The sequence below is a fragment of the Nerophis ophidion genome, linkage group LG08, assembly GCF_033978795.1.
Source record: "Nerophis ophidion isolate RoL-2023_Sa linkage group LG08, RoL_Noph_v1.0, whole genome shotgun sequence".
Classification (NCBI taxonomy): Eukaryota; Metazoa; Chordata; class Actinopteri; order Syngnathiformes; family Syngnathidae; genus Nerophis; species Nerophis ophidion.
Genome location: NC_084618.1, coordinates 37726675 through 37741832, shown reverse-complemented (window position 1 = coordinate 37741832; position 15158 = coordinate 37726675). Strand labels below are relative to the sequence as shown.

At 38.0% G+C, this 15158-nt stretch overlaps 1 protein-coding gene across 3 annotated transcripts in view; it reads left to right on the top strand.

The window, feature by feature from the left end:
- atxn1a (ataxin 1a) overlaps positions 1-15158 on the top strand; it is a 158996-nt gene that overhangs the window by 18207 nt on the left and 125631 nt on the right. Inside the window, exon 2 of one of the 3 annotated variants that reach the window (XM_061908490.1) lies at positions 858-1055. The exons of the other annotated variants lie outside the window; for them this stretch is intronic. The gene's annotated coding sequence lies outside the window, so the exon portion shown is untranslated. The remainder of the gene's footprint in view (positions 1-857; positions 1056-15158) is intronic. 3 annotated transcript variants of the gene reach the window in all.

Genomic DNA, 15158 nt, shown 5'->3' with positions numbered 1-15158 from the left:
ACTCTACTGTTATGTTTTATTGCTTTAATGGCGAGTTTACTGACAGATATAAGTAAGAACGTTACACTACTTTATATTAGAAATGGCAACAGCGAAGGATTGATGTCACATAACAAGAAGATAGAGGTAAAAGAAGAAGCTTATCGCCTCGCAGACGTGCGCAATTTTTCAGGACTTCTACAGATCCCACATGCAGATCAGCAGGTACCAGAAGGTAAAAAAAGTTGCTTTTGCATAATATTGCGAAAAAAACGGCAAATAATGTCATACCTTATACACACACCATAAAAATACTCGTATGTTTAATGCGCTAAAAATTATTTAAGCGGTGCGGCTTCATAGCTTACCAAACTTGTAGTAAAAAATGATGATATATTTTTGAGCGCCATGTGTAATGTTCCATATTTTCAATGGAACATTTAAAATGTTGGTGTATGACAATTCTCTAATCAACGGGCACCCAAAACTCAAGGCTGCCAAAACTTCCCGGAAAATTGGCATACGGTACCGAACTGGATTGAACCCTAAGACCTGCCTCTGTGCCAGCTCTAGTGAGTTCAAAGCATCACCCCTTGTGCACCCCACGCACTCAACACACTGCAAAAGATGGCAGCGTAGGCCGCAACAATGGCCTCGGCATTTGACGGCGAGGAATTCAATAACAGGAAAATAGCCAGTGATAGAAACAATCAGTGGAATACCAGAACCCACCCCACACCCGTGTTGTTCTTGGCAAGCTCACTAGAATGCTGATGTCTGACGATGCCATATCCCATTCTTTGATTTCATTCAAGTGAATAAGTAACAGAATACATAGCTTGATATCAGCAAGTCTAAAAGTAATCCTCCTATGCCAGGACTGTGGTTTGAAAGTCGCTGGACTGTTTTGGTCTGCCTGGCTGGTTGGCCAGGTGATGGCGGCTTGGACTGTCGCTCGTCTTCACTGCAAAGCCTCATCTGGTGAGACACATTTGGCTGAAGGCGAGCTCGCTACAAGACCGGCTGACTGACTTCCCCTTTTTGACACAGGATATTTTGGCTTCTATCACAACCAGGTATCTCAATGTTTTTCCTTTCATAGTATTGGAGCAAACCGTATTTTCAGGCCGCACTGCAGGCTGTGAAAGAGACAGACATGTTGTACATTGTTAACCAAGGAGAGGCAACTTGATTGACTTCTAAATGACAGCGGCATGCGTTTAGTGTGCAGATAAGCAATGACAGCAGCTCACAACTTGGAGTGGAGGCTTTTTGTTTGGCAACGATTGTGCACTTTTAAAAAAATAAAAGATAAAGTTAACATTAATGCTGGGTTTTGATTAAAGCAAGGTCTACCAAGCTTAGAAAAATATAGTATCTCGCAAAATTTCGTATTTTAGCCGGCATGTTTCATGACTTTTTCCACATTACAGCCATATTTTAGAAATCATTAAATTCTCTCCTCAAAATTCAATACAAACAACCCATAATGAGAAGGTTAAGAGTTTTTTTTAATGTTGTCAAATTTATCAAAAGCTAAGTTTTTACATGTCAAATGTTGTGTTGCAAAAAATATTTCTTGTACAGCATTTAGACACTTTATCACGCCCATTCATTCTGTTTGCATAGTTTCTTTTGGGGTATTAATTCAAAATATGGACAGCCTCCTGGAATGGAATTTTAAGAAGTTCAGAATATCCATTTCAGCATGTTTTCAGTTAGGCCTGCTCAAAAATATCGATTCACATCCAAATTGGAATTTTTTTATACCGATTTTAAATTGATTCATAATTTACCAGAATGAATAAAAAACCCCCACAAATTATAGTTATTTTTTGTTGCAAATATATATATTTTTTCAATCAATTTTTGGATTACAATTTTTTAACAACTATCATTGATATTATTGTTATCAATATAGTTGCTTTCATTAATATTTTAATTTCCTTTTATTTAGTATTATATTTAATAATTATTGTATTTTTTATGTATTCTCAATTGTTTTGTAAATTTATATTTTAAGTATCTTAAAGCTGTTATTGGGGTGAAGTTGGGGTTGCTCTATTTTCTTTTATTAGATGGATTTAAATCGTGCAGTTTTAGTTCGCAGCATCTTTTAAATATATTGACATTTTTTTATATTATTCGTATATTGTAAGTCGTAAATAACAATCGGTGTCGGACGTGTTGCACTCGAAGGGTAGTATTGCACAGTAGGGTATTAGGGCATGATATTGTACAAGGGTGAATTATTATTATTATAAGTTAAAGTTTAACATAGTGACAGCTTTGGTAAAGAAGCTGTCTCTGAGCCTGTTTGTTCTGGCTCTGATGCACCTGTAGCGCCTGCCTGATGGTAGCAAGTCGAACAGGTGGAAGCCAGGGTGTGTGCTGTCCTTGGTAATGTTTTTTGCTCTGTTGAGGCAACGGGAGTTGTGTAAATCCTTCAGGGAGGGCAGGGGACAGCCGATGATTTTTTAAGCAGACTTTATGACCCTCTGAATCGCCTGTTTGTCGGGTTCAGTGCAGCTGGCGTACCACACTGTTATGCGGTACATCAGCAGGCTCTTGACAGCCGAGCGGTAGAAGGTCACCATCAGCTGTCTCTCCAGTCTGCTCTTCCTCAGCACCCTCAGGAAGTGGAGTCTCCGCTGGGCCTTCCGGATGACTTCATAATTTATAACAAAATTAATTGAGCCTCGATTTTGAATCAAATCCTCACCCTAAAAATTGGAATCGAATCTTCCGCCCGATTGTAGCTGAGATAGGCACCAGCGCCCCCCGCGACTCTAGAAGGGACAAGCGGTAGAAAATGGATGGATGGAATCGGAAGGTGCCCAAAGATTCCGAGCTCTGTTTTCAGTACAGTTCAACAACTGCGCAACTTTTTCACTTCCAATGTGATATCAATATTGGTATCATACATGTATTGTTAGTATTATTATTATTTTGTAGTGTGGACCATGAAATTGCCTAAATAGAGAACAATGTTAGATATGAAAATTACAAAACCTATTTATTATTAACTGTCTGTAATGAACTAATGCTTGTCTTGAAGTTGAAATGGAGTGGTCATTTTTTTGGATCACATCTATAGTGGCCACATTAATTCATTAAGTCGAATAATGCGGACATGTTTGTAACTAAAAACATTTTAATATGAGACTTTGAGATTTTGTATCTGCAATTATAATTGTTCACACTTGTTTGTATTTACAAATCTTGTGTTTTAGACTGCAACATTGTTTACTAATTAATTATGCATGCTAAGCTTGTGTGCTGTCGTGGCCTTAGCTGTTATAGCCTATATAGCCTTATATATAGTCTTCCATGTTAATTTTTTGTAAATAACTTCAGTAAAATACAAGAAGGGCCAACCTTGTGTGCCTATTGAAGGACATTTAGATTTTAACTGGCTGTCCAGCTTTGCACACAAAAGTGCAAATATCAGAGTGCTTATTTCAGAGATTTAAGATAATCCTTGTTTTTGTTTTTTTTCCTGTCGACCTGATATTCGATATCTATATTGGATTATGAATCCACTGTAATTGCTATTTACTATCATTATGCACTTATTGATGCCAAATGTGACTAAAACGAGATTTAATAATGGTGTTGTTAATGTTACAATAGCTAGGTTTGCTAATGTTATTAAGTTGTGTCCATGGTCAAGTACTAATTGGTTAAAAAGTTGGTTTTGATTCCGATAAAAATGCAAACCTATGATATGGACAATTTTCTACTTCTTCCTTCATTTTTCAGTGAATCTTTATGACATAATTCATAAGAAACTGTTTCCCTGATCCAAATTAAGATTGTTCAACCTCCTTGTGTTGCTTAGTATCAGTGACTTTACACATGTTTTTAAACCAGGCAGCCTTTTACTACTTTTTTTTGGCAGACTTTTGCATGGAAACACACACACAAACACACACTTGTTGCACACCACCCACCCTCATGGGCTGGCCCAGGGAAAATACCTGCGGTAGGAGAGAAGAAAGTTGGCATAACGGGAAATTACTATTTTATACCCTTTTTAATGGCTTTTATGGGAAACTTTAAACATGGGGAGGTTAGAGCCCTACTTAGTCACTTTTATTGTGAAACGTCTTATGAGGCGTTTCTTTGAAGGCTACAGTCCAGTTGAAAGTTACTATAAAGAATACAACTTCATTAAAGACCACACAATGATGCATTTTATTTTGTACGTGGTCCTTCAGTTGTGTTTTTGTGTGTGTATATGTGGCTATGTAAAAGTATTTATCGCAGCCTTGTTAAATATTCCCAGTGGTGTGTTGCCAGTCAGTGGTGCTGTAAAAAATCCCCCCCAAAATCATGCAATAAAACAAATAGTAAAATAAAATTTGAATTGTTGAAATAAAATACATTAGAAAGCAATTAAACATATACAGAAATACATAAAAAATTGAACATTAAAATTAAGTTAATTCAATAAAAAAACAAGTCATAAAATTATCATACAAATAAATAAAAAAAATACAATCATAAAAGTGGCGCAGTGGGAGAGTGGCCGTGCGCAACCCGAGGGACCCTGGTTCAATCCCCACCTAGTGCCAACCTCGTCACGTCCGTTGTGTCCTGAGCAAGACACTTCACCCTTGCTCCTGATGGGTGCTGGTTAGGGCCTTGCATGGCAGCTCCCTCCATCAGTGTGTGAATGTGTGTGTGAATGGGTAAATGTGGAAGTAGTGTCAAAGCGCTTTGAGTACCTTGAAGGTAGAAAAGCGCTATACAAGTACAACCCATTTATCATTTATTCATTTCTAAAATAAATACCAAAGTTTCGTGGGACAAAATACATAAAAAATTAAACTAAGTTAATAGAATAACTCACTTTTATCATGTTGATTACAAAAACAGGTATATAGAAATTACGTTAGAAATATAAAATAAAAACATACCGTAGTTTATTTGGACACAAACTACATAAGAAATAGAAAATTAAACTATTAGTTAATAGAATAAAAAAGAAAACAAACTAAACTAAATCTTAAATCAATTAGAAATAAAAAAAATATATAAATATAAAATAAAAACGCAGTTAATAGGACACAAATACATGAAAAATAGAGAAGAAAAAATGCAAATTAATAGAATATACATAAAACAAATGCAAGACGTTCGCCCTACAATCTTCTGCAGGCTACTCTTACATTATCATGTGTCAATGCATCACCATTTAGCATCCATTGCAACCGGCCACTGGAAGGGCGTTCCCACATCTGTGGCCACTTCCCAAAGTTTCTTCTTTCCCCAGCTTGGGTTTTTGGAAATTTTCCTTGCCCCAATGTGGGTTTAGATCAGGGTTATGGTTTGTGTAGCCTTTGAGGCACTTGTGATTAAGGGCTATACAAATGAATAGTGGTTGATTGATTGAAAATAAATAAAAAAATCAATGATAAAAAAATACATTACAAATAAAAGATAAAATATTTAAGTATATAGGACAAAAAATGAAAACAAAATTAGATAGAAATTAGATGCCACTTATCCAATGAGCGCTGCACCATTCATTGCCTTCAATAACCCACTTAAATTTAATTGAAACGATGCTGCCCGTCCACACCCTCTCCTCCTGCGACGGAGTGCTTCTGGCTTTTGGAGGCGTGCACCCAGTCATCTCGCTGTAACGCTACATGACAGACCATTAGCTCCGCTAGCGAATTTCTCCCCCTCCACACTGCCTCCAGTGCGACTCCCAGAGATGGATAGCTGAGTACATTTGCAACCTGACAGCACACGCCACCAAAATATAGACTACTGCTGAAAGGATAAAGGGGCGTGGCGGCTGGTAATGGCTCGCTCCTTTCAGGAGACACTTTACTTCATGGAGACCGTTTGCACTTAGGGTGGTAAAGGAGGAGGGTGTGCATGTGGTTAAGGAAGTCATCATTACTTCAGACCACAAAGACCGAGGAGTCCGTAAACTCCAGCACTCAGCAACAAACATAATGTAGGAGTAGTAGTAGTAGTACTCTATGCAAAAAGTAGGTCATTATTTAGGTTTACTTAAATGCAGCGCCTTAGTGACAATTACAGATGACGATATGTTTCTAAGGCGTCCACTGGTGCTGCAACTATAACAACCATTTTATCAGTTGACAAATCGTTAAGATAGTTGATAATTATTCAGATTATTTCAGTGGCTCTGATGTAGCCATGGGCTTTTTAAATTTAACTTTAGATATATTTTTAGGCATGTGCTAACTAACAGTAAAGATGACTACTTTATTGAGATATATTTACAGTACCTATGATCTGCGTTGCACATTTGGCCGCTATGACAATAATTCTAATAAACCTTTGTCCATTTAAAAGCAAGGACAGGCAAATTGCTGATTAAAAACAAAGTAAATGTTTTTGATGAAAACAAAAGACAATAAAAAACCAACAAAACAATATGATCCATCCATCCATCAATTTTGTACGGCTTATTCCCTTCGGGGTTGCAGGGGGCTCTGGAGCCTATCTCAGCTACAATCGGGCGGAAGGCGGGGTACACCCTGGACATGTCGCCACCCCATGGCAGGGCCAACACAGATAGACAGACAACATTTACACCCATATTCACACACTAGGGCCAATTTAGTGTTGCCAATCAACCTATTCCAAGGTGCATGTCTTTGGAAGTGGGAGGAATATCAAAGCTATCTAAATTCCTCAAAAAAAAGGGAGCATTTTTTTGATGATGAGGATGTGTTTAGAAATTGACAAAGTTTATCTCAAAGGAAAAGTCATATAATCTCACCGAGGAGAGTTGAAGACCGCAATCTCTTCTTTAAATGCTCCCGCATCTCAGACGTACTGCCATGAAAAGCAAGGTCCGCTTTGCAAAATGAGCAACTTATTAGCGTTGTTGACGTCTTTAAGTTTAAAATGTTGCCATACTTTCCATGATGTCGCTCGTGGAATTGGTGCGACTGTTTTCTCTTCCTGTTGTTAGCACAGACTCGGGCATACTGCTGTCCGTCCAGAAAAACACGAGCAATGACATTGACAAATTATTGACAAATGTTATTATCGATATTTGTTACTTTGACTATTGTAATATCTGTACAGCTTTTAGAAATTTTTGTCAGGAAAACGCATGGCTGCCGTTTTGTAACGGGGACGGCGTGGCGAAGTTGGTAGAGTGGCTGTGCCAGCAATCTTAAGGGTTCCTGGTTCAATCCCCACCTTCTACCATCCTAGTCATGTCCGTTGTGTCCTTGGGCAAGACACCTCACCCTTGCTCCTGATGGGTCCTGGTAAGCGCCTTGCATGGCAGCTCCCAAAATCAGTGTGTGAATGTGTGTGTGAATGGGCGAATGTGGAAATACTGTCAAAGCGCTTTAGGTTTCTTAAAAAGGGGTAGAAAAGCGCTATACAAGTACAACCCATTTACCATTTACTAGGGGTGTGGGAAAAAATCGAGTCGAATACGAATCGAATCGTTTACGTTGTGCGATTCAGAATCGATTCTAATTTTTCAAAAATCGATTTTTTTTAATAAAATTTTTTTTATTTATTTTATTTTTTTTAGTCAATCCAACAAACCACTACACAGCAATACCATAACAATGCAATCCAATTCCAAAACCAAACCTGACCCAGCAAGACTCAGAATTGCAATAAACAGAGCAATTGAGAAGAGACACAAACACAACACAGAACAAACCAAAAGTAATGAAACAAAAATGAATATTATCAACAACAGTATCAATATTAATTATGATTTCAGCATCGCAGTGATTAAAAATCCCTCATTGACATTATCATTAGACATTTATAAAAATAATAAAAAAGAACAATAGTGTCACAGTGGCTTACACTTGCATCGCATCTCATAAGCTTGACAACATACTGTGTCCAATGTTTTCACAAAGATAAAATAAGTCATATTTTTGGTTCGTTTAATAGTTAAACCAAATTTACATTATTGCAATCAGTTGATAAAACATTGTCCTTTATAATCATAAAGGCTTTTTTTGTTTAAAAATCTACTACTCTGCTAGCATGTCAGCAGACTGGGGTAGATCCTGCTGAAATCCTATGTATTGAATGAATACAGAATCCTTTTGAAACGGAAAAATACCGTTTTTGAATGGAGAATCGAATCGAATCGGAAAAAATCGATACATCATCGAATCGTGACCCCAAGAATCGATATTGAATCGAATTGTGGGACACCCAAAGATTCACAGCCCTACCATTTACCATTTGTTACCCCAAGATGCAAGAACAAGGAGAACTGAGAACATGTAAGATGACTTTAATTATCATCAAACAAAAACACGGAGCAGTCTTGCAAACAGAAGTTCCAAACAAAGAATTATCTTCAAGCACCGAGGAGTGTTCGAGTGAAAACATAAATAGACATATGTTGATTGGCAGCAGGTGTGGACAGGCTCCCAATCAACGGCAGATGAGGAGAAAACAGTGCTCCGCGGAACAAACAGGAAATTTAACAAAATAAGAGCACTGACGGGAAGTAAATACAAAAACAAGGAAAACCCACAGACCTGAAGTGACAGATCGTCCCAATTTTAATTATGCTACTGCGTAAAATGTGTTGTATTGTTTTTGATAAGGGGTTTTAGTTCAAAATAGGACTAAATGAAAGGTCAGCAACTTTTTGGGATTTGATATTTTACATTTCAGAATGTCTACTTTAGTTGAGTACTTTTATAACGTCTTTTTTTAACTTCCTTAATATGAAAATGTTACCAAAGACATTACCTGTACATTTTATTTGTATTTATTGTTTATAAATTGTGTTGCATTGTTTCAACAAGGAGTCTGCAGAGTTACTCCAGGGGGTGTCGTGAAATCTTTGGTTGATTAGACTTCTTTGAAAAATGTCCTATATTGTCAATCACACAATTTTTCACCAATATACACATTGATAATGGAAAATGGGTTATACTTGTATAACTATTTTCTACCTCCAAGGTACTCAAAGCGCTTCGACACTTTTTCCCCATTCACACACGCATTCACACACTGATTGCGGAAGCTGACATGCAAGCCCTAACCACGACCCATCAGGAGCAAGGGTGTATTGCCCAAAGACACAATTGATGTGACTAGGATGGCGGAAGTCGGGGATGGAACCAGGAACCCTCAGGTTGCTGGCTCTACCAACTGAGCCATGCTTTAATATTAACATTGATCCAACACACTTGTGTGTAGTTTACAAGTAGCAGTAGCGTGGACCCGCTACTCACTGTATCTTGCAGGTTTAAAATAAAAACATCTATAAAGGACTTTTAAATTTTGTTAACGTTTGCACATACTTGCCAACTCTCCTTATTTTTCCGGGAGACTCCTAAATTTCAGTGCAACTCCTGAAAATCTCCCAGGGCACCCATTCTCCCGAATTCCGTCCTCTACAACCTGTTGTCACGTCCGCTTTTCCTCCATACAAACAGCTTGTCGGCCCTGTTACATATTATATGCGGATTTTACACATAAGTGAATGCAAGGCATACTTGATCAACAGCCATACAGGTCACACTAAAGGTGGCCGTATAAACAACTTCAACACTCTTACAAATATGCGCCACACTGTGAACCCACACCAAGCAAGAATGACAAACACATTTCGGGAGAACATCCGCACCGTAACACAACATAAACACAACAGAACAAATACCCAGAACCCCTTGTAGCACTAACTCTTCCGGGACGCTACAATGTACACCCCTGCTACCACCAAACCCCGTCTCACCCACCATCTCCTGAATTCGGAGGTCTCAAGGTTGGCAAGTGTGTGTTTGCTTCTAAGATTACAAGCGATTAGTGCTCCACTCACCTTCCAGTGATTACCTGATTACCACGATAGTTGCTTGCTTGCGATTATCTGATCACAGTGCCCGTCGCCAGCAAGCGATTAGCAGTGCAAGCCAGCAGCTATTGATTAGCGCTCTATCAGCTACCAATTCCCACACCAGTTGTCAGCTAGTGATTAGCGCATCAGCTGTCAGCAAGCGATTGGTGCGCTATTTTTCAGCTAACTATTAGCGCTGCTATACCATATTGTAAAAACAAGGTACCTTTAGGCCAAGTTGGATTTAAGACAAACTTTTATACAAGGTATAGAAGTAGGTGGTCTCTGCGCTATCTTTGCATCAGTTTGGGTGTTCTTGGCCTGGAAAGCTTTGAAGATCCCTGTCTTCAAGACGCCTGTTCTACGATCGGCTTAAAACTGGATTCACTGGTGGCGGTGGCAGAGAAGAGGACTGCGGAAAAACTAGTGAGCATCCTGGATGATGCCAGTCACCCTCTGTATACCGTTATCAGTAGCCAGAGGAGCCTGTTCAGTGCTAGACTGCTTCATCCCAAGTGCAGGACTACTATACTCAAAAACTCCTTTGTCCCACACGCCATTAGACTGTATAACTGCTCTCTGGGGAGGGGGGGTACTAGGATGACAGGGGATACAAAACAATAATAGTGCAATACTTTTTCATAACATGGTCACTACTGCCTAGTTTCTCTTCTTATATTCTTATTTTACTGTTATATTTGTATTCCCATTGTTGCTTTTTATTTTTATTCTTATTGTAATATTTTTCCATTTTGTTTCCATTTATACCCCCATTATTTGCTTTTTAAATTGATCTCAACTCTGTACACTGCTGCTGGAATTTTTATTTTCCTGAGGGAACTCTCCTGAAGGAATCAATAAAGTACTATTTATCTATCTATCTATCTATCTATCTATCTATCTATCTATCTATCTATCTATCTATCTATCTATCTATCTATCTATCTATCTATCTATCTATCTATCTATCTATCTATCTATCTATCTATCTATCTATCTATCTATCTATCTATCTATCTATCTATCTATCTATCTATCTATCTATCTGTCTGTCTGTCTGTCTGTCTGTCTGTCTGTCTGTCTGTCTGTCTGTCTGTCTGTCTGTCTCTGTCCGTCCGTCCGTCCATCTATCTATCTATAGTGGGTTTAGTTCAAAATAGGAACAAATCAAACCTTCTTGGAATGGAATATTTTCAGTTCAGAGTGTCCCCCAAGAGCGTTTCCAGGTTATGCATATGGTGATTATCTTTTAATTCCTACTTAATTCTGCTAAGAACATGTTGCACTCATCAAATCTGATTGAGAACTTTGTGTGCCACTATGAGCAACCCTCAAGCATGTAAAGTGTACTGTATGATCAACATTTTATGAGTTTATCGGTAAAATGTGTCCTTTAAAACGCACGTATGTGAAATTCCACTATGGACCGTCTGATCGCCATTTGGGAAGCGAATCATTTCTAGATTTGCACTTACAACATCTTTGCTAATCTGCTTTAGATGTTGCAGCCAATCTGATCACTCAGAAACTTGATGACATCCGCAAGTTCAAAGATTCACATTCTGACTGTCTTCATCTCCTGAGCGCAATCGTACAAACTCACATCCACTCCACCAAACAAACCTCTGATGATGTAATCCTCCCAAAGCTTGCACAAGGCTGCTAAGAAGCTGCTGGTTTTGCAGGTTTTGATTTGAACTTTGCAAAAGGTTTCTCCTTGTCCTGTTTGCTGCTTGAGTGCTAATACCGCCGACTCTGGGGAGAGCAAGAGGGGGGGTTTTATTGTTGTTGTTTACTTCTAATCCTGTGAAACAGTAGACACAGTTCCACAAAGCCTGGAAGTTGTAAGCTCGCGTCTTCGTTTGTGTGGTTAAGCCCTCCCTATTAGATGGAAAAAAACGAGGATGACCTCAGGCTGAGGAGACAGTGGAACATTTGTCACTCGCTCCAGACGGTTGGGGAACTGGGTGGAAAAAAAGGTGAAAACACTGTTTACTTTATCTTATCAAACGTAGAGCTTTAGCAGCACTGGAGATTTCGCAATGAATGACTCTCCAAAGCATTGCACCATCCCTGGTAGACATCTGAGCAAATACGTGATGTGTTTGCTGTGCAAAGCCAACCTGTCAGCTACACTTTTTTACGACCGATCCTGAACTCACCTCAGTCAAAAACCCATGAACACTTTTCACCTGGTGTATTTGATCTTAATGCGGATTGGGGGGGCGTTAGCTCAACTGCAGAGAGTGTAATGCATCTATTTGAACATTCTTCACCATGCATTGATAGTACAATAAATAATGTTATTAGATAAAAATAGCTAAGTAATTCATAATTAAATTAAAACTTTTTTTTTTACTTCTGTTTTTCTTGTACAGTCAAACCTGTCTATAGCGTCCACTTAAGGGAAACGGTAAAAGTGGTCACTATAGCAGTGGTTCAATGGGGGTACGCGTACCCCTGGGGGTACTTGAAGGTATCCCAAGGGGTACGTGAGATTTTTTTTAAATATTCTAAAAATAGCAACAATTCAAAAATCCTTTGTAAATATACAGTATTTACTGAATAATACTTCAACAAACTATAAATGTAAGTTCATAAACTGTAAAAAAAAAATACAACAATGCAATATTCAGTGTTGACAGCCAGATTGTTTTGTGGACATATTCCATAAATATTGATGTTAAAGATGAATTTTGTTGAGAATAAATGTTTAGAACTAAGTTCATGAATCCAGATGGATCTCTATTACAATCCCCAAAGAGGGCACTTTAAGTTGATGATTACTTCTATGTGTAGAAATCTTTATTTATAATTGAATCACTTCTTTATATTTCCACAAGTTTTTAGTTATTTTTATATCTTTTTTTCCAAATAGTTCAAGAAAGACCACTACAAATGAGCAATATTTTGCACTGTTATACAATTTAACAAATCAGAAACTGATAACATAGTGCTGTATTTTACTTCTTTATCTCTTTTTTTCAACCAAAAAGGCTTTGTTCTGATTAGAGGGTACTTGAATTAAAAAAATGTTCACAGGGGGTACATCACTGAAAAAGGTTGAGAACCACTGCACTATAGAGAGGTGGCCACTATATGGTGGTTGCCATGACAAACTCACGCATTATGGAAAAAAGCTCACAACAATTCAAGTTTACAAGTTATTCACAAGAATATCCTAAACAATTGAATAGTAACAACAACTTACCCCATAAATTCCACTTGCGTTTCATACTGTGCTTTTTCATGATGGATGTGCCAATTAATCGGTTAACAATCAGTATCAGACAGTTTTATGTGAAAAACTATGTGATTGCCATTGCTGATTTAATAGTGATCACAAACGCCGATCCCCTCTGGTGGAGTCTATTTATTTTAAGTTTCCCAGCTGACAAGCGGCTAGCAGCTAAGTATGCGTCTCCCTACACAGTGAAGGATCATTATCAATTATTATTATCACTGGAGGATGAGAGTTAACATGTTACACAGCGCGAGCAGATCACGAATAGTCATACTAATAGCTAAACAGCAGAATAAATAAGTGCTCGGTAGAGTTTGAGACGTGTAGATGGAACCACGTTACAGCAGAAAGTAAGCAGTTATTAACCGGAAATTAAGAAATAGATTAATAAGAGTCTAAAAAGAGAGGGAAGTCAGAACCACACAACACGTAAGAGAGCGGATCGATCCATGAATTGGCGGTGACGATACCAAGGGGACTATCAGTATACTACTGTACGATCAATACTGAAGTGATTAGGTCAATACATTTTTTTTCTCAAAATACTTTTGTTGTTGTTTTGTTAAGGTTTAAAAACTCAATGAATAATTTCCTGGACACTGGAGGACTTTGAGGGCAAAATAATAACGATTTAAACAGGTAGTAGACAGTAGTTTTAGCCTTTGTTTAGTTGATGAGTACTATTGATTTTGTTTTAATCAAACAATTGTATGTAATAACTTAAAATAAAGAACTAGTTAAAATATTGTGTTGATTTTGTTAGTGTCAATAGCACTCACCTTAAATACATTGAAAAATTTACAGTTAATACATGTGATCGGTATGAGTTGGTATCTGCCAATCTCTTTCATGGATTAATAGTATAGGAATTGAAGAGAGAGGGACAGGAAGTACAACACATTAACAAAACAAATTAAGTAGATTTTTTAGGATAAAACGCTCCATATGTTAAACACACCTTCCGCCCGATTGTAGCTGAGATAGGCACCAGCGCCCCCCGCGACCCCAAAGGGAATAAGCGGTAGGAAATGGATGGATGGATGGATGTTAAACACAAAAATCGTGGGTAAAAACACAAATCCAAGCAAATCCAACCCTCCTTCTTCGGTTGGTTATTTTGCCAGTTTGTCTTTGAATTTATCCCACATATTGTCTTGGTATGTATAGAGTAACTACATTACCCAGAAGACTTCGTGGTAGACCTTAACAGGAGAGACGAACAAGTGCAAGTATTGTGTGGAGTTATAAATAAAGAGTTCCTGCTTAATTGAAACAAGCAACAAACAACACACATACCAATTGTCTCGCGCGGATGCACGCTATTTCAACGCAGCTATTTGTCGGTGACATCACTCCTGCTCTGAATGCAGCTGGTGAGAGCATGACGCAAACTCGTAACACAGCTGCAATGCAACTGACCTTGGTGGAATTTAGTGGTAAGATTCAATCTATCAACATCGTGCATCATTTCAGCAAATGTTGATATAAATGGCTGCCATAGACAGGTGGCTGCTTACACCGGTTTGACTGCACTCATTTAAAACCCCCAAAGGACAAATTATTTATTTATTTTTAAAATAATATATTTTTTAAGGCTGTCAAATGATAAATTTTTAAAATGAGATTATTCACACTCTAAACCTGTGATTAATCAGGATTAATCACAGGTTATCAGTTCCTTGGATTAAAAAAATGCTTAAGAAAATACTCCAATATTTCAATCATCAATCATCAATCAATGTTTACTTATATAGCTCTAAATCACTAGTGTCTCAAAGGGCTGCACAAACCACAACACAAACCACTACGACATCCTCGGTAGGCCCACATAAGGGCAAGGAAAACTCACACCCAGTGGGACGTCGATGACAATGATGACTATGAGAACCATGGAGAGGACGAAAGCAATGGATGTCGAGCAGGTCTAACATGATACTGTGAAAGTTCAATCCATAGTGGATCCAACACAGCCGCGTTTTGGATGCAAATGCAATTTTTTAGTCAGAATGTGATACAGGAACGTTTTTTTAATTTTTAACTGAACTGCAAGTCATTGATTTGCTCACAGCTTGGTGACAACAAGTAAAGTAAGATTTAAATGCACAT